This window comes from Mercenaria mercenaria, chromosome 11, assembly GCF_021730395.1.
Source record: "Mercenaria mercenaria strain notata chromosome 11, MADL_Memer_1, whole genome shotgun sequence".
Taxonomy (NCBI): domain Eukaryota; kingdom Metazoa; phylum Mollusca; class Bivalvia; order Venerida; family Veneridae; genus Mercenaria; species Mercenaria mercenaria.
The window spans coordinates 55,103,805-55,124,615 of record NC_069371.1 but is presented as its reverse complement, the minus strand read 5'-3'; the positions used below and the strand labels follow the sequence as shown (position 1 = coordinate 55,124,615).

Here is a 20,811-nt window from a genome sequence, read left to right as displayed (position 1 = left end):
TATACTGTTACATTAAGAGAAACACTAAGAAAAACTATGCTTTAATCATTATAACAAATAAAGTTTGAATATCAATTAAATTAGATATTAAAGACTATGATAAAGGAAGGACCTTTCATTGTCAAAAGTCAATACTGTGGCAAGAGACTTGAGAGCATTTATAATAAAACGATACAAACCGCTTCAGAATCAAAGTGTAATCAAATGTCATTCATAAATTAAAGATAAAAGTGATTTTGGATAGCTTATGATCTTCTTTTGTCTTTTGCTGTCCATTTTATAAATATTATGTTATAAAGCAACACATAAATCATAACAGCTAACCAACAAGAGAGCAAATATGCTATATTAGGTAAAATTAATTTTAAAAACGAAAATATATAAGTCACATCTAAATCATGATGTGCAGAATGTGATTCTTGTATCACTGCTGCCTCAGATTGTGTGCAGTTCATATTTTTCAGACATTTCATCATGATTTTAGATTAAGATTTTTACCAATCCATTCAATTTTACTGTAACAGAACACTGTTTATGCCGTATAATTTAGTGCCTGAGGGCGTGAGAGCGGTTTCATCTTTTTTCAAGTCAAAAAGTTTATTGGCTTAAACATATACATGTCCATCGCCAAGTCACATATTTGGCGGTTTAAGACTAACATAAATACAAAAACACAAATAGAAAAGTACGACATAGGTATGGTATGAGAACAAACATACACTGATAAAACTAGAACTGTCACAGGAGTGATTTATACAATACGGTCTTGCCACAGAAGAATGGCAACCATAAGAAATTTTAAAAATACTTAGAATAATATACAAGAGATCACAGAGTGATCTTGGCGCCCACCATTGAGCCATTTTTGAATGTTCCAAATTTCAAGACTAGATCAAGGTCAAAATCAAGATCAAAGTTCATTTCGGTACACAAAACTGCGCATGTGGTCCATGCATGTGGTCCAAATCTGAAGCTGTAGAATCCAGTATCATGCATATTAAAGTACACAGAATTTTGAGGAGGAATATATACAAAACATATGAAATTATCATGTTCAGTACTGAAAAATGTTTTACATAATTTTATCCATATAAATCCATTTTTGTCAGTTTCAGCAATGGTAACACCGGATTTAATCGTTTCCTTGCGACGGTAAAATAAACAAACTCCTCCATGCCCCCTCTTATTGTCCGTAAGTATTGACCTGGCACTCATGAATATTCCGTATGTTTCCGTAAATTAATTTTCGGTGTACGAACCAAAACAATGATATAGCTATTGAAAAGCGAATTATATACCATCACGTAACATGTGCGGATATAGCTGTGCGGACAAAGCGTTTTGCCACCAATCTCTGGGTTGAGTGTTCGAGTCCTCTGTCTGACCAAATTATTTTTTTATAATTTTATCTGTAAAAGACGGAAACTTGTCACACTTATCATGTTTTATCAACGAAATACTCTACTGTCGATAAACATTCTTATACGTACAAAAAACCGTTCTACAAAATGTCGTTTAAAATCTTCAGGACCGGACAAGCATTCATTCATTCATTCATTCATTCAACGGACAATTCAAAGAACTGTTGTTAGCGATACAAAATGCAATGTTTCATAAGAATATATAATCATAGATACAAATACAAACACAAGGAGTTATATTTTTAAAAATGGTTAGAAAAGAATTCGAACCCATGGTAACGTGTTTTCAAGTCGGAGAGCTTACCACTACACCACTGTGTCGTTGGTTCTCTAAGTTGATTATTTTGATAAATCTAGATATTTACAGGACACGAATATCACGTGAAATAACGAAAACGCCCGAAAGTATTGGCGAAGATTAATGAGTGCCAGGTCAATACTTACGGACAATACATCTATCCGTCATCGATTCTGGCCGCGGTATAGTAACAGTTTCAAACCCATCAAGTGTAAAGTCATCATTTTTGCGTTGCCACGATTCACTGATAAAAACAATATCATACGCATGTACAAAGTTCAAAAAATCTTCATCACTAAAAAATTTATTAAGACCTTCGATATTCCAGGAAACGATTTTCAGTTCATACTTTTCTGGCTGATCCTATACAGTTGGGGGCGTGGGGTATTCAGGATTATATATTTTATTGTTAATATAGAGCTTGTCTCTCACAAGTGTAGCTCGTTTGCCTTCCTTGCGGGCCTTAATCATTTCTGGTATAAAGGCACGTCGACGTTCCTGAACTTCCGGCGGGATTTGGTCTGAGACATGAAAAGGTATTCCTTTAAGATTTACACTTTTCAGTGCTAATTTGATCAGCTGCTTTGATTCCTCGTCTAACTTTGCTACCATTGGACGAGGTTTATTTGGGTCAAAACGACCCACACGATGAGCTCTAATTATTTTATTTTATCTTTTTAAGACAGTCTCACAGAATTTGTGCACTTTATTTACACAGTCCACATTTCTCTCCGCTTTAAAGGATGGGAGTGGTATTTGGTTTTCAGGCAGTGTCTCGGATGAAATTCCCATTTCTGTGTGATGCTGAGTGTTCGGACTGTGTGAACATCACCAGATTTGACAGCAGAAGAGAACAAATGATTTGCATGAACGCTTTTTGTCTCAGTCGTGGATAAAAGTGGCTGTTCAGAAAGACCAAAAAACATCAAATTGTCTCTCATGGAGCGACATTTTAAGTCAATGATTGCTTCAGGAAATGATTCGTTTGCTTTGTTTAACTTCGTGTTTGAGACGTTTGAGCACACCCTGTATATGATCAACATTTTCTTTGTTAGCACTGGTGCACGAGGAAAGCGTTTCATATTGATCACAAAGGAATGTCTGACATTATATAAATATTGCATTCCTGAGAGGGTGATATGAAAAATGTTCACCACGAGATATATGAATATATGGAAGGCTATGATACAAAACAGAAAGCACATTAAAACTCTCAGGTAAACGATTTATACTCGGGGGCTACGCCCCCTCGAACAAATCGTTTACCCTTGAATTTCAATGCTCTTTCTATTACTAATCGAATCAAGTCAGCTATTATTTTGCTTGGTTGTATTCTATGCTTCCAAAGGATCATCTTAAGTTTTATTTACTATCACAACAGCAGTCTTAAAGTGTTTTCAGTTTTCAGTTTATTAGTTTATGTCTCATCCATGCATATTTACATAGTACAAAACATTTAATAAATACATCAAGCATGGCCAGTTTATCATAGATTTATAGGAGACTATCATTACATAACTTAAAAATACTAATTTAAAACTAGAATGTGTCTGTAGGACACAGGATGTGCCCCCCACTGGTACATTTGTCACAAATAAGGGGAAATCATTCAAATGTTTGCAGTCTTAATGGGGTATAGCCTCCAAAAAAATTATGAAATAGATTCATTATTTTATACCATATACTTTTTGAGCTATGAGCATCACAAACAAAAAATCCACTATTTTGGCTATTTCAAGGGCCATAACTCTGTAATAAACGCTAAAATTCTCAAAAAGAATGCCAAGTGTGCAAGGTCACATTATGATAAAGACTCAAGCAAGGTTTCATGAATTTACATTAATACTTTTTGAGTGAGGCACATAATTAGGTGAAAATGTGCATTGACTATTTCAGGGGCCATAACTCTGGAAATAGGGGGCGGACCCAGATGAAAAATAGGTGGTGCGAAAGTTCATATCATGATAAAGATTCATGCAAGGTTTCATCAATTTATATCAAATTTTTTTTGAGCTAGGCGTGTCACAAGTTGAAAATGGGCATTTTTGACTATTTCAGGGGCCATAACTCTAAAAATAGGGGGCAGAGCCAGACGAAAAAAGGAAGTGCGCAAGTTCATACCATGATAAAGACTCATGCAAGGTTTCATCAATTTATATCAAATACTTTTTTCAGCTAGGCTTGTCACAAGGTGAAAATGTGCATTTTTTACTATTTCAGGGGCCATAACTCTAGAAATAGGGGTGGACCCAGATGATAAATAGAAGGTGCGCAAGTTCATATCATGATTAAGACTCATGAAAGGTTTCATGAATTTACATTAAATACTTTTTGAGCTAGGCGTGTTACAAGGTGAAAATGTGCATTTTTGACTATTTCAGGGGCCATAACTCTAAAATAAGGGGGCAGAGCCAGACGAAAAATAGAAGGTGCGCAAGTTCATATCATGATAAAGATTCATGCAAGGTTTCATTAATTTATATCAAATACTTTTTGAGCTAGACATGTCACGAACTTCGGACAGACGCACGGACGTTCTAACGAAACGGTATTTATGTGACACCCCCATTGTTCTATCTATTGTTCTATCAGTCACATAAAAAGAAAAAAGTCACATTAACAGGACGGAATGAATGACATCAAAGAGAAGGTACCGTTATGAAGTCACTTAACCATCATTTCGCGGGCACGGACAGACGGACGGACGCACGGACAAGAGCAAATCTATATGCCCCCACCACTCATGGGGGGCACAAAAAGTTGTTCAGTGTTACTGTCAGTGTATATTACTATCTTAATATTCATATCTACAAAAGTCTAATTATATATTTCATCCATAATTACAGTTAAACACTTATGCAATATATAAATATGGACATTGCTTATTAACAGAGCATATTGCATTTAAATCTACTATTGTTTTCAATGAATAAATAAATAGACAGATAAATAAATAAATAAATAAATAAATAATACAATGAACGAATAGACACATAAATATCTTAAAACAATTAAGGATTAAGATATGTAAAAAATTCTAACATAGAAACCATGATAAAGTGTGATATTGTAATATATGATGTATGAACATTAACATTTACTAAAATTTACAAATTTAAAAATTAGATTACCCAGCAAAAAATGACTAAATACAAATGTTTAATATATATTTTATTTAATTAAAGATTGGCACAAAATTGTCATGACTGGATTAAGATTACTAGTAAATATATAGCTTAATAAATGCAGTTGAGTAAAAACTTGAATTGAAATTATTCAATATGAATCGACGTTGTTTCTTGCCCCGTCCACGATCGCAAGAGTTTTATGATATTAAAAAACGCTGAAACACAACTTTGTCCCGACACCGGCGACAAATGTTTAAAACAGTCTTTTTGTATTTGTGCTTTGTTCGTCATTAGGATTCAAAGCATCTGGTTGTAAACCCAAATGTTTCAGCTCTCTCCAGTCACGACGATGGGTGATATCCTGCAAATATAAAACAAACACGAGAAAACGGGCAGGGTTGGGAGGGAAGTTTTTAAACTAAAATTTTTGTTTAAAGTATCAATGACTCTACCTCGTTCAGTGGACTCAGAATCGAAAAGACTGGAATCTGGCAAGACGGGCGTTTATATACCTGACCCAGAATTCCCTGGTCACGTGAAGGTATGGTGTACAAGGGGTCATTTTTGCCGAGTAAAGAGTTTAACCTTAATTCGGTTAAACTGAATATTACCCAGCAAAAAATGACTAAATACAAATGTTTAATATATATTTTATTTAATTAAAGATTGGCACAAAATTGTCATGACTGGATTAAGATTACTAGTAAATATATAGCTTAATAAATGCAGTTGAGTAAAAACTTGAATTGAAATTATTCAATATGAATCGACGTTGTTTCTTGCCCCGTCCACGATCGCAAGAGTTTTATGATATTAAAAACGCCAAAAGGTGAGAGAGAATGAATGAACGAACCTTCCGCCAAAAGCGGAATATCATAAAACGCCTTCAAAAAGTCATGACAATTTTATGCAACATACGTATACTACTTATTGAAAGTTATCGAAAATAATAATAATAAAAAAAATAAAAATAAAATAAATAAATAAATATAACAACTACAACGACAACAACTTAAAAGAAGTTTGGATATTTCCAGTTTCCGGTTAAAAAACATTGTAGTCCACGTTAATGTAGCCTTTTTATTAATCAGTAAACAATTATAAATTCCGTGGACAGGGTTAAGCCGTATCATGTTCATCTGTGTTGGCAAAATTTGTTCACTATTCAGTTGGAACATATAAACATCACCCGAGATAGCGTCAGCCATAATGTCATATCCCAGGAAAAAAATGTCAATCGTCTGATGAAAAATATACAAAATTTTGATTCATATCGGGGAATTTCATCTAAGCCCCCCCCCCCCCCCCCACACCCCCTGTTTTTTATGAAGTAAGTTCCCAGAAAACTGTTAACTTTCGCTCGTATTTTGTTTGCTGCAGCATAGTGCGGAATATAACGCAAAGACTTCTCGGTAGAATCTTAGACCAAACAAACAATCCCTAACCACTAAAATAGCATATTTTTAATCATCCATGTTAATTCTGGCGTTGTAATTTTTTGGACCTAAGGTCATTTCCCTCACAGTGAATATTCAAAACTTCTAATGTCGGAATAAAAGACGGTATCATATAAGCAACAAATATCCATCGCTTTGACGCTAACGAAATTATCTAGACCCATATTTTGGTTTGCAGCGCAAAGGGAGGCAAATCATTAATGCTTATTACATCGTGGACAGTTAATTCGAGTGCAAAACTTAAGAGGAAACTATTCTATTAATCACATGAACATGTAAAGATGTTTCAAGGCTATTTAACCTGACAACAGAGTTAAAAAGCATGTATACTATTCTAGGGGACCTACGTATTTAAAAGCCAAAGGTGTTGCCGGCATCACCTTACAGCATATGGCAACTGATAACATCACTTTATAATTTTGAAAGTGACGCCCCTTTTTAATAAACACGGACTGCCTGCCTCCACTTTAAGCTCAGCAGCCCTTTAGCCAAAATTGACATATCACTTTTATTTTATTTATTTGGATTTGAATTTAATTAAAATGGGGGCGTCAAATGCAGTTTTGGGCTTTTGGGTGGCTGGATATATATAAATTAGTAAGATAGCCCAAAAATATTTTGTTTATTATATTGATAATCACATTATAAGACAACTTATACATGGCATAACCTTCAGTAAAGCTCAGTTAGCCGTATTATAAAACATATAACTTTTTTCTTTATGGCAATAACCTTCAGTAAAGCTCAGTTAGCCGTATTATAAAACATATAACTTTTTTTCTATATGGCATAACCTTCAGTAAAGCTCAGTTAGCCGTATTATAAACATATAACTTTTTTTTTATTATATGGCATAACCTTCAGTAAAGCTCAGTTAGCCGTATTATAAAACATATATCTTTTTTTTTCTATTATATGGCATAACCTTCAGTAAAGCTCAGTAGCCGTATTATAAAACATAATTCAATAGCATATCCTTCAGTAAAGCCCGGATAGCACACATGTAGGCCTACATTTCAGCTTTGTATGAATAGTGCGAAAATGCGGGAAAATGTTTCATGAACCGTAAACAAGTAGTAATCTATAGATGGCTCGATTATCTGAGGAATGTGATGTAGGCAATTTGAACGATAATTGATTTCTGAACGGGGAATCCAGATTTACACGAACTGAATTGAACTTCCATAAAAAAGAATTGACAGAAAGGTGGGACGGATGCTTTATTTCTGTAGTCCAAGTTTGTGGTTCTATGATCATTATATTGGGTATTTTGGAGATAGATTTTAATTGAGTACCGCAGCCCATTTTGCCTGTTTTCGATAATAGGAAATTAAGTCTACGCATGTTGCTTCCCATAACAATATCTTGATGACGTAGGACATATTTTTTGGAGTTTAATTTGTAATGCGAACTCACTAATACGAAGCAGAGCTGAAAGGAGAAACATGTTGTACAACATAACCTCGTATTATGATAGGAATGCATACGTCCTAAGGATGTAAATGAGCTTGCTGAGGATTGAGCCTGTCTACAAACCCAGTTCTTGCGCGTCTTATGCAAACCAACCAGCAAATCTTTGATCACGACATGTTTTGGTATTCTGGCAATCCATCGATTTTGTTAACGTAAATTAAATTAAAAGTCGAGTGAGGGTACTGATTCAAGGACAGGAAGAACCATGGATTCTGCTATGACGTAAAGTTTTAGGTGGAAAATGATGTTCGAGACCCAAGATGTTCGCAAATGCAGTTGAGTTATCTAATTAATGGCTGTAGTTCTTTTTGTATAATCCGACAAAGATGCTGCTATTAGGGTATCAATTTTGGATTGAAGATCTTCGCGCAAGGATTTTGGCATGGTTCGAGAACGCAGAGATCTCAACATATATAATCAAAAAACTCGAAATTAAATGAAGGCATTTATGCACAGTCGATTTTAATTCATTTATTATTTATTTATTTCTAACTTATTTTATTTATCATTTGTAACCAGTAACCTCCGTCGGGTTTGATACTCAGTTCAAATTCACCCGACCAACCCTGCTTTAGGCCAAAACCTAGTCTATGGACCATATTTACTGCATTATGAATATGAGAATAATGGACATTGTTATATTCTGGACATAGTGAATTCGTACACACGCTATCAAATAGGGACGTGAAAAACTTGTAAGAAGTCTTTTCACCGCCAGAATGTTTTGTACAAGCTACTGGATTTATACGTAAATCTGAGATGGGGGGGGGGGGGGGGGGGGGGGGGGGGGGGGGAGAGAGGGGATGGGAGGAAAGGTCCTATAAGTCTACCTAGACATTTTCCCTCAAACAACTTGACTGGAACTACAGATATACAGATTTATGTTGTGGCGCAGAAAACGAATTTTCAGTCATTACTGGTATTCGGCCGCAACAGTGGAGTTTAAATCCTGAACAAAACCCGTCAACAAAAATTTTGCATCGTCCCCTTTCGGTGGTAAAAGTGTATTCTTTCTTTTAAACACGAGTGCTTTACTGGGTGTTCTGCCAAGTTCTAAATTTCTATGACCTTGATAACTAGCAAATGAATTTTGGTTGTTCTTAGACTTTTATGAAGTAAAGCGGACAGAATCTATAAAGCAGTGATCAGTATTCAAGCTCGCGACATAATTATCACTTACAATTCATTTCAGTCTGATATTAAGTCCAAATCAGCCACGTCCGAACACAGGCGAAATCATTAGTGATTAAAATATGAACATAAATAAAAAGCTACACGGATCAAAAACAAATTAAATATTTTAACTTGCTGTAGATTAAACATTTATCTCGTGAACAGAAACGTGATTTGACATGTTCTGCAGAAAAAAATAAAAACTATAGAAAAAACAGCTATCAAATAGATCTATATGCATGAACGTCTTAGGCTACAATAATTTAGCAAAGTGTGAAGCCGTACTAAATCTAGCTCATGATTTGATCATCAAATTTTATTCGACTGTTCTTGAAGAAACAAGCACTGAGAATATATATGAATAGATCTCTCCCAATATCTGCTTTGTTTTCAAATTTTGCTATTTTTACTTTAGATCGCAGTAAAATATACGAAATAATATTTCACTAAAACATTTAGAATTAACCCGAGACGTTGTGCTCATCCACTACCTATACCTGACTATGAAAATGAATGCACCAAAGTGACGTAATAAAGCTGACGTCACCAAATATGAAAAACAAATCGATAATGTAGGTCAGTGGGTGACTTTCTTCAAGTACGGAGTGCACACGATATATGTCGTGTTTTTAACAAGACAAAAACAATTCAGAAATATTTTTCTTTCTGCCATTAATTCATCATAATGCTTGCAATCATGTCTGAAAGACTGGGCCTCGATTACGACGATTTTAGATATTCGTTACTTGTAACTTTGTGGACTGACCGTCAGATGAGGTAGATCTAACTAGAGTTACGGATTAGGGCTAGGTGATCACAAAGACTCCTTAAACATTTATGGGCCGCGGTACCTGCATAGTCTTTCGTTGCAAAACACTTTGTTAAAAAGGAAACGACTGTAATAAGGCTTTGAATAGTTTGTACGTACAACATCACGATCAACAGACCGAGTTCAATCGTCTCCCATATTTAGCAAATCCAGTCTAAATTTCCAGACAGAAGTTGCCCAGCCAATGTGTTTCTGGATATAAATGCAAATGAAAATAAAGAAAGCGTATGTCTTTCCAGCAATATTTTGGTAAAGTTATTATCAGATGGAAAAGTGATCAATTCGCCGATCAAAACATGGATTCACTTAAAACACCAAAGTCCAACCCTGATACTTTTTTAAACAATATTTGCAATTCTACAATTACTTTAGACTAGTTGGTCCATATTTATTCATTTATTTATTTATTTATTTCTGGACGTGTGTGACAAGCATACAGCCAGAATTACTAAAAATGTTTTCACCTAGTGAATACGATGTAGCATTAACTGTAAAATCGGTTGGCGGTCTCATCTTGTTCCTGGACCCTTTCATCTCCGCCAGGCGGCTTGACCAGACCTCTGCTGTCTCTGAACTTGTAGGACTAGTTGCTTGCGCTCATCATCTTCGGATTTTATCTCAAGCATAAATTAAAAAAAGTTGTGAGATGAGAGTGTTTCTCGTAAAATGATTAAGAATGAATGCGAAATTAATTATAAAGTTAAATGCCATTGAATATGTTTTGCGTTATTTAAAAGCGTTTACTCAAATAAAACAGTTTCAGCTTTATTCAGCTTTAAGTTTGAGAACATTCACACAGGCAGAGTTCGAAACCCGGTTGCTCTGACATTTACACGGCCCATCAATTTGTTTACAAATTTATAAGCTTGTAAACACGCTTTACAACTGCACGCTAACAAATTAAATTCTATTATTTATTTATAGATCGAGGTCTAGATGTATACATGCATGCAATAAGATATTTATAAATAATTGATAACATTTTTTTTAATCTCAATTAGATCTAGATCTATAAGTGATCATCTAAAGTTTGACAGACAAGGTTATTAATTTACAATAGTTCACATGTGCTCACCATGTGCTTCCACGTGGTCGTATATAAAACCTGTTTTAAACTCATTTTAGATCTGTAAAAAATTGCAAATTTGTAACAGCAACATCTAAAATTAATCTATTATTGTTTGGAAAGAGAATATAAGTCCTAAGAAGTTTTTAAACTAAAATTTTTGTTTAAAGTATCAATGACTCTACCTCGTTCAGTGGACTCAGAATCGAAAAGACTGGAATCTGGCAAGACGGGCGTTTATATACCTGACCCAGAATTCCCTGGTCACGTGAAGGTATGGTGTACAAGGGGAGTCATTTTTGCCGAGTAAAGAGTTTAACCTTAATTCGGTTAAACTGAATATTACCATTGCTAATCCATACTTTAAGATCTGCCATAAAATAATGAAGATTAAGATACTGAAAAGAGAAAAATTGTGGCACTACTACGCATAATAAGAAATGTTCTAAAAAAATCATTTATCTGATTAGCAATGATTTTCAACATTTAACTACAAACATAAAAGTAATTACCTTAAAACAATGATAGAGCATTTTATATACAATAAAAGGAATCCTACATTTGAATAAAATGCAGTTTGGTAAATTGTAACCCTTTTTAATGATATAAGTATCAAAACGTGCAATAAGTATATTATAGCAGGTTTTGGCAGTTAATTTGGCAATATCGGTGTTTGAGAGTACAAACATATTTTTTGTTCATCATTCATATTAGCAAAATCATCATTGATATCCTTGGCTTTATCAAATAAAACAGTTCTAAGAGGTTGGTAAGCAGGATATTGTGTTAACACATGTACTAGTATTTCAGTTTCAACATCTTGTTTACAAATTGGACAGACCCTGTTATTAACATCTAAATTCTCATATCTTCCCGTTTCGAGACGGAGGGGTGCAACTCCACATCTAAATTTCGCTAATGCTGATCGATGCTTTCCAGGCATTGTTAAATATACATATTTTTCAGTTTCATACTGATGTTTAAACAATTTATATGTGCGTAATTTGTTTCTGGTATTACTAATTGAACCAGTTGGACTAGATATATTTCCGTTCATTAATATACAAATTCATACTATTCTGTTCAACCATATCACAAAAATTCCTAGATGAGAAAAAAGTACAGGTATCTACTATATGCGATAAATTGATCAAATTTAAATGTTCTACAAAGTTGAACTGCCAGTTTTTGCATCTAGTGCCAGATCTAGTGTAACAATATGCATAAATTTTATAATTCAATCTATCTCTATCCATTTTATGAAATCTATGCCACAGCCTAGCTACTGATACCCACTGTTTCACATGTGGTGGTTGCCAAGCAAGTTCACCAAACAGAGCTGCAGTAGGAGTGTATTTTCCCAAACCTAAATAAAAACGCATAGCTCGATTCTGTACTGCATTAAAACACGAGTGAGATTTAGTACCCCATACGGAGGCGCCATATGATATAACCGGTCATACCATGTTGTCGTACAATTTGGTGAAAACATTAAATGGCATGCCACCGAGACTTTTAGACTTTGCAATAAGGAGACCTAGTGCTCTTCCAGCACATTGTGTTACAGATTTTGCAGTTTTACAAAAATCTAAATGTTCATATAAAAGAATGCCAAGATAGGTGTACTGAGCGGCAACTTGTAAACTATGGGTACCACAAGTAAAAGCACGAGGGGTTCGTACAACATATGGTGGTCTAAAGTGTACAATATTGCTCTTCTGTGGATTAACTGCCATAGAATTTAGAGAACATCAATTTGATAGAACATCTAATAGATATTGTAAATCATTTTCACTTTCCGCTTTAAGTACAGTGTCATCGGCATACAGTAAAATACAAACTATTTCATTTTCTTTAGACACACCTCTCCCTGTAGCTTTAATCTTAGTGACAATGTCTTTTAAAAACAAATTGAACAATAACCTTGACGTAAACCACTTGTATTTTCAAGCCAACCTGTATATCGACTATTACTTCTAACACAGGATGACACTGTTTGGTATAAGGATCTCAAGGCATTGAACATGCTACCCTCATTTTTTCCATAACAGACTACGATTAATAAAATCATACGCATTTCTAAAATCGATAAAAGCACAAAATGTAGACTGTTTAAGCTTTTTCCTTGTATCAATACTGTTACTTAATGTTGAGACATGATCTATAGTATTTCTGTTCTCTCTAAATCCGTTTTGCTCATCAGCTAGGATGTTATTAATTTCAGCCAACTAGAAAGCCTGTTATTTAATACAGAACAATAAATCTTATACATAGAACAAGATAATGGATCACGAGGATCAGCAGTACTAGACTTGGGTATAGGGGTAATAACAACTTTTCCCCAGTTAGGAGGTATAGTTCCTGTTGTAAAACACACATTAAATAAGATATGTAAAAAGGAAACACAACTATTATTTCTAAAAATATCTATTGGAATGTTATCAAAACCACTGGCGTTACCTTGTTTAGCTTTAAAAATGGCCGTGTTTACTTCTTCAACAGTGGTGCCACAATTTAAAACCTCATTTTCTGCATTTAAACCATTTTCTTGACCAGTATAAGAAAACGAACTGTGAGTAGACTCATAATTCTTATTTAAAAGGTTACTAAAATCATTTTCCATTTGTTCAATACCTGTAATACATTACTAGAAATACTACCATCGTTCATTACTACTTCCATTGGTATCCCTTTATTTCTTGACTGTGCAACACCTATCCTACCAATGGTTTTCCAGAATTCCTGTTGATTTATATTACAGTCTGAAGCCAAATCTTCTTGAAATGAGACCCAGTAAGAGCGTTTTGCCCGCTGGACTGTTCTGTCAAAAATTTTACGACCTGTAATAAATACATTTTTAAAGCCCCTTTTTCTGACTGTGAAGATCATTTTAAGCAGTTTCTTTCGGACAGGCATAAGGAATTCCAGAGGTAAGATAAGTTGTCATTCCACCAAGGCTTAGCAATACGACGCTTTTTATTACAAGTATTCGACAAATGCACAGTTTTATACTAGATATTTTTATACAGTTCATCCTTAAAATCTTACATAAATCATTGTATGCATTATCAACATCAGTTTGACATCTCATACCCTGTTCAAGCTTAAATACAGTTTCATGAAGCTCATTTACAACGGTATCAGAGCTCAGAAAGTTAACAGGTATTTCTTTCAAATTAAACTTATATATATCTGTGACATCCTGCTCATAAACATGAACATTTGCGTTATCCCGACTAGTACTAATCACTCAGTCTGGTAGATTGAGTACACATGACAAAACAGAATGATCAAAATCGAAACTGGCGTTAAACCATTTAATGTATGAATGTCAGATAATAAATCTGTAACTCGTGTGACATAAAAGTTTTCAAACATACTTAAATATTCTTGTTGAACAATGAAATAGTCTACCACTGAACACCCTTTAGTGGATATAGAAGTGAAATCATTTGTACAAAGTTTCGACCGTTAAACACACGTGTTAAAAATTGTATTAATTTTTCACCATGACTATTTGTTGTAAAATCAACAATATTTCGTTTTTGGTAAATAGTCAACACCAGAAATAAAATCGTCATTATCTCCTATTCTACTGTTGAAATCCCCGCAAATAATAATTTGTCCTTCATTTTGGTATGTATAGAAAGATGATAACAAGTTATAAAATTCTCAACATCTTCCTGTTTAGATGAATTATTAGGAGGCAGATAAGCTACACATGTGAGAAACTTAAAATTTGTCATTTTATTTTCAAAAGATAACCACAATATACCATAGCATGTGTTATCAACAACACATACATTAAAATTACATACTTAAAATTTCATTTTTAACTAAAAAACCTACTCCACCAGAACTAGATCTGGCATTTACGTGCAAATATTTTCTGTTATTACCTAACCATGTATTATGCTCAATATTTAAACCATTTTCATTTTTAAGATGTGTCTCTGCTTAACCAATGATATCAAATTTTAAATAATCAACACAATGTTTCCTTAAATAAAAGTTATCACAGTTTTCATTAGAATTCCATCCATTAACGTTCCGAAACGCAATGTTGACCTGTTGTTGTTGTCGTCTACCTTTGTTGTTGTTGTTGTTGTTCTGGAAGCCACTTCAACGACCTCGCCCACCTTGACCCTGATTTCCACGACCTTAGCCCCAGTGACCGTGAGCGTATCTGTTGTTTCCACTGTTATTATACGATTTATTACTATTTGAGTTTTGTGAGTTTGATAGCTGTATAGACCGCCATCAGAATTTGAAAGATTAGTTTCAATGTTTTGATCATTCAAAAAAAGCGCTATCGGTATTTGAATTAACACTTGGTGCACTATTAGTATTACTAGACGCAAGAACAACCCTGTTTCCCCGTATAGACATTCGAGCATCTTTATTCATTGCACGGTACGAAGATTTTATGTTGCAAACCTTTCCTCTCTGGTACGATCTGCATCTATGTATATGTCTTTGAAAGGAGTGTTATGGTGTGCTGACTTTGATTTCAGCACTTGGTCTCGCGCTTTACTGTTTTGCAGAGTTGCAACAACTACACCAGGATATTTGGAGCTATCGTTCTTCACTCATCGCGCGGACACAACCTCAATATTAGATAATTTCAGTATGTCACGTATCAAAGTCTAGACCTTATTCACAACATGTTCATTAGTAGTCTCCGGTAACTTTCTCAATATAATGTTATTGAAGAAATCTTCAGAAGCTTTGAAAGCTCTAACAGTATCAGTGATTGAGTTGAGCTTAACCTGGATTTCTTCCATATCACTATTCATATCTGCACGGACTGTATCAAATTTTTCATCGACAGTTTTATTCACTCGTTTTATTTCACCACTTATTCTCTTATCGACTTGCTGACAAATCTACTCGGATTGAGTGTTGTTGAATTTTCTAGTCCTTTGGGATCATGAAGTCCATTCAAATTTTCTTTAACAGAATTCCGCTTAAGGTAGTTCTGCACGTTTGATAAACCGGAAGTGATGTCGTAACGTCATTTATCCGGAAAACGTAGAATAAAGCCTGGATTCGGCGTACGGAAATGAAAATCATTTTCTGAATTAATTGAAATCTGTGAGTAAATTTATTAAAATGGCACTGTTGCTATATTTCTAACATTAAAATATGATATTAAAACATATGACACGTTAAAATAATCAAAATAATGTCTTATAATTAGCGTGAAATGTCCTTTTCCATTTAATCATGGTCAAATATCTCAAAAATAAGCACACGGACCTATACATTTTATTTCACCAAACTATAGGCCATGTGTTTATTTACAACTGTGAGAAGTTTCATCAAAATCTACATTGTAGAAATATTTCTATTCGCGAAAATGTTATGAAAGTAATTATTTTCCCATTGACTCCCATTATGAAATATTGCGTGAGGTCCAAATTTTTCAAATCAGTCTAGCAAAAAATCAAGCACACGACCCTATCATTTTTATTTGCTGAATTTTTAGGTATATTATGAAATTTTGAAAAATCAGAGTTTAATCAAATTCTACATTGTAGAAAAAATTTCGATCCAAACGTGCAGAACTACCTTAAGCCGGTGCTAGGGAGCGTAAGGGGTGTTTCACTTTTGATAACCTCTCATAGACAGACTTTATCTAACCGAGTCTGCTATTTATCTGCTTGGTTAAGTTCTTTGCTTCCAAAGGATCTTCTTTAACTGTTATTTTCATTTCTATGGCAAAATGTTTTCCGCAACTCCCAAGTGTCGTTCAGAAGGCTCTCAGTATCTTCCTAGAAGTTTGGAATAGTATTAAGTATTTGTTTTCTTAACAATCTGGTTTTCAACATTCTTGACAGATTCTGCAAATTCATCAGTTTAAATCTAAAAATTACTTAAACTTCCTGTAAATTTCATCTTGTTTTTTAGTTTTTGTTCAGTGCTGCTTTTTAACGGTGAATATTTTATTAATGGGCGCATAAATATCTCACCATATCTGAAATTCAAAAACAAAATGTTTTATTTCTAACGTAAATGACTGCATAGAAACACTACACGATCACACAAAACAAAGATAAGTATCCATTAGGAAAACACATGTTCAATGAAGGCAGTCCAAAATCGAAACCCTATATTATAATACCTATATGTACATATTTAATATATACAGAATATATCCATATAAAACATAATCAATAGAAATAATTCTTTCAAATTTAAAGAAATCAATGATATCATAATATTAATAACAATGATTTAAATTTCTTCCTACATGTTTCTAAATACAACAAAATACAGTGGTAACGTATTTTAAAGCACCGTTACGGAAAAATATCACTGCTTGAGAATGATGGAACTATACTATTCTGTAAGAGTATTTAATAACCTGATAATAGAATATCCCTATACTATTTTCTAAGAAAATAACAATACAATAAAACAAGGTTGACTGGGATGGTAATGTTACACGTGTATACTATGTAACAAACAGATTCCTCTTTCAAATAAGTATTTACACTATATTTTCATATGATGCCTCTCAGATCATCATCAGTTCATTGATCACAGTTCATTTTATCATGATGTTCAGTTTTAGTAATATCTTGTTTCCAGAGATGTTTGTTTGCATTGGTTCATTTTATGCAAATTAGCTAAATTAACTTATGCGGAAAAAATTATTTACTTTCAGAGTAACAAAAATACTATTTTAGAAAACACTGAGAGACTTTAAGACCAGATCAAAACTGTCTGATATATATTTTCTAAATAACTGATGCAATAAAACATGGTTATTGAAATGGTAACGTAACCTGAGTAAAGTATGTTACATTATGTTTCCTCCTTCGAATAGGTGTCTAAACTATATTTCAAAATAATATAGCTCACATAATCGTTATTTTATTGATAACAATTATCGATATCACTTTATTTAGCTTTAGTGGTACCCTGAGACGTTGGTTGTGGCACTGCTTCATTTTATGCAAATTGGCTAAACTTACCTATTTTGGGGTAAAACATTACCATCAGAGTTACAAAATACTATTTAAGAAAACACTGAGAGACTTTAAGACCATTGGAACATTTAAACTGAATTAAAACTTTGAAAATGTTATTTTCTAACAAAATTTTGTCATTTTGTAACATTCATTAATATTCATAAATATGCAAATTAGTTAATTAACATAAAATATAGTTTTTAAAAGGCCAATGTCTCAGTTCTATTTTGATACCATTTTTAATGTTTTATCACCAAACCTGACAAAGATATGACTGATTATTACCTATATTGTATGAACAATTGCCATGGAAACAGTGAAATCATATATAGTTCAAAGAGTTTTTCATGGAAACATGTTTTTATTTTGAAAGAGTTGGTCCTGCCGAACAATTTGGTACCTATGAAAAAATGTCTATGGGGATGCATGGTAGACGTTTCTGGCCCCCTACCTATTTTGATTTACCCATGTTTTATACAATTTGAGAAGTTATGTAGAATGTTTAGACACAGTGAGGATACTTCGCAGAAAAAAATGTACAACCAAATATTCGAAATAAATCGTGTTAAGAAGTAATACAGTTCGTGTGTAAATCTAGATATAAAACATTTAAAAGTTATGAAAACATATTTGCAATTAGTTGAACCTTTCGCACGAAAAGCTTGATAATAAAAATCAGAAAATAACTCAAAAGTAACTTTGTTTTGCATTTTTCACACTTTCATAGATTTAAAATGGATATAAACACACTGGTTGTACATTACTGCGATGTCAACAGCGGACGCAGCGGTCCAGTACTAACACTGCCTGACTACGGAACAAAGGATCACAAGTTCGATTCCCCGCTCCTTCATCTGAAAATTACTGACATTGGGATAAACGTCCAGTTTACACCTAACACGCTAAAGAACATGGGCAGCTGGAATCGGAGAGTCTTCTTTATCTTGCCATGCCATGAATTCCCAGTCCAATACTACCACTTTATATTTTCCGCAGTAGCGTACTATGACAAGTCTATATCTGCATGTAGTTCTCGTGTGGCTATCAGTGTGTAACATTATCGCATTCGCATTAACCGTTAATAAATAGGCTATTGTATGTGTAGGTTACTAACCGAGTAGGAGGTGTTCATGAAATGAAAATACCCGCGCTCGTGCGCGCTCGAGGTGTTACCGCACGAGCGCGGGTATTTTCATTTCATGAACACCGATCTAAGAGGTAAGTAACTGACTTACACAACGTCATTTTAATTTGTTAGTTTTTATTTATTTATTCATTTATTTACAAGTCTTTCCTTCTCCCAGTCGGAAAATAAATGATATTGGGAATTACTTTAACTTCAGCAGGTAAATTTAAGTACGTAAAATGATATTAAAAATTTATGAAAGTTCACCAATTATTTGTTGGGAGTTTTTTTATCTTTTAATGCACAACTTCACACTTCGGTTGCATGTTTATAAAACATTTTTCATGATAAACTTAGTTTCGGACTTTGCATTTACGGTTTCGTCGTGGTCGTTGTCGTTATCATCATCATCATCATCATCATCATTATCTAACAACAATAGTTAAAATGATTATCTTCTCTTCTTCTACTCCTCCCTGTTAAGTACTGAGCCGTGAATGTATCTTCTAGATGAAAACATGACGATCGTAATTCAAAGGTCAAAATATACAATATTTAAAAAAGAAGTATACATTTGTAAATGCTACTTGACGCAGGTATTGTCTATTTTCGTAAGTATTGACCTGACACTCATTAATCTTCAACAGTATTTTCGGGGGTTTCAATTATTTTACGAAATATTTGTATCCTAAAATAACCGATATAAATAATCAATGGCACGGTGGCATAGTGGTAGCTGTCTGACTGCCACGCACGATACCACGAGTTCAAAATCACCTCAGACCATTTTTTTTAATTCAATGTAATGTTATTGATGTTACTTTTACTCTTACAATATCTGTTAACATATTTCACGAAATCTGATTGTTTTCTCTTGTAGATCTAGTATTCATTTTCAGGAAACGCTGGTGAGAAATACTTTGTCTTTTTAGCTAAGATACTTTTAAATATGTTTTATTTATTCAACATTTTCCATAACGTTTATAGACCATAAGGTTTGATCAGATAAATATAGCAATATTTATACTGATAAAATTTGGGGAGAAATGGTCAGTACGCAGGAGTTGAACCAAAAATGCAGTTTAGCAGCTAAACGTTTTGTCGGCACAGCTATTTGCACATGTGACATTGTGAAAATTATAAAGAAATATAATTTATATCGCTATTTAACTTCAGACACCAAGAATTAATTTACAGAAATATAGGGAATATTCTTGAGTGTCAGGTCAATACTTACGGACAATAACATGGCATTAAATAAACATTACAGTTTAAACTCATCTAACATTCTTTTCACGTGCTCAGGTATGGTATGATACCTGTGCACGAGCGCAGGTATGGTATGATACTTGTGCACGTGCGCAGGTATGGTATGTAGGTATTCATTTTGGTTATTAACCCGCAGAGAACAATAGAACAGTTGTGTAATTACTTTTAACCATCGGTATTCAAGATATTACTTGAAGTGTTAAAGACCCACCATGACCTAGTGACCTACTTTTTCCTCCCACATGAACTTGGTGCAAATAATTCTGGTATAATTCAGCTATTCTACAAGATGACAGGTGGACAATTTAGGCCCTGTTTTCACAACTTCATCTGCAAACTTATTCATTCATTCTCTTCTCAGTATAGTTTTATAAACATAGAATAATAAATATCTTACACTGTAGAAATAAAGTGTGGTCTAAACTCACCTTAATACATGAAGTATTACTACATTAATCTAATAATATATTCTGACATTAAACACATTGTCTTAGCCTTATATATGTCACTAGATACTTGTTATTTCTCATTTTCTCCATGCAAAAAATGTATAATTACCATCATGGAAATACAAAAGAATACTGTTATTTTGTG

General features: G+C 33.7%; 1 protein-coding gene across 1 annotated transcript in view; it reads left to right on the top strand.

The window, feature by feature from the left end:
* LOC123532234 (galanin receptor type 1-like) overlaps positions 1-20,811 on the top strand; it is a 251,915-nt gene that overhangs the window by 100,457 nt on the left and 130,647 nt on the right. The window lies entirely within an intron of this gene.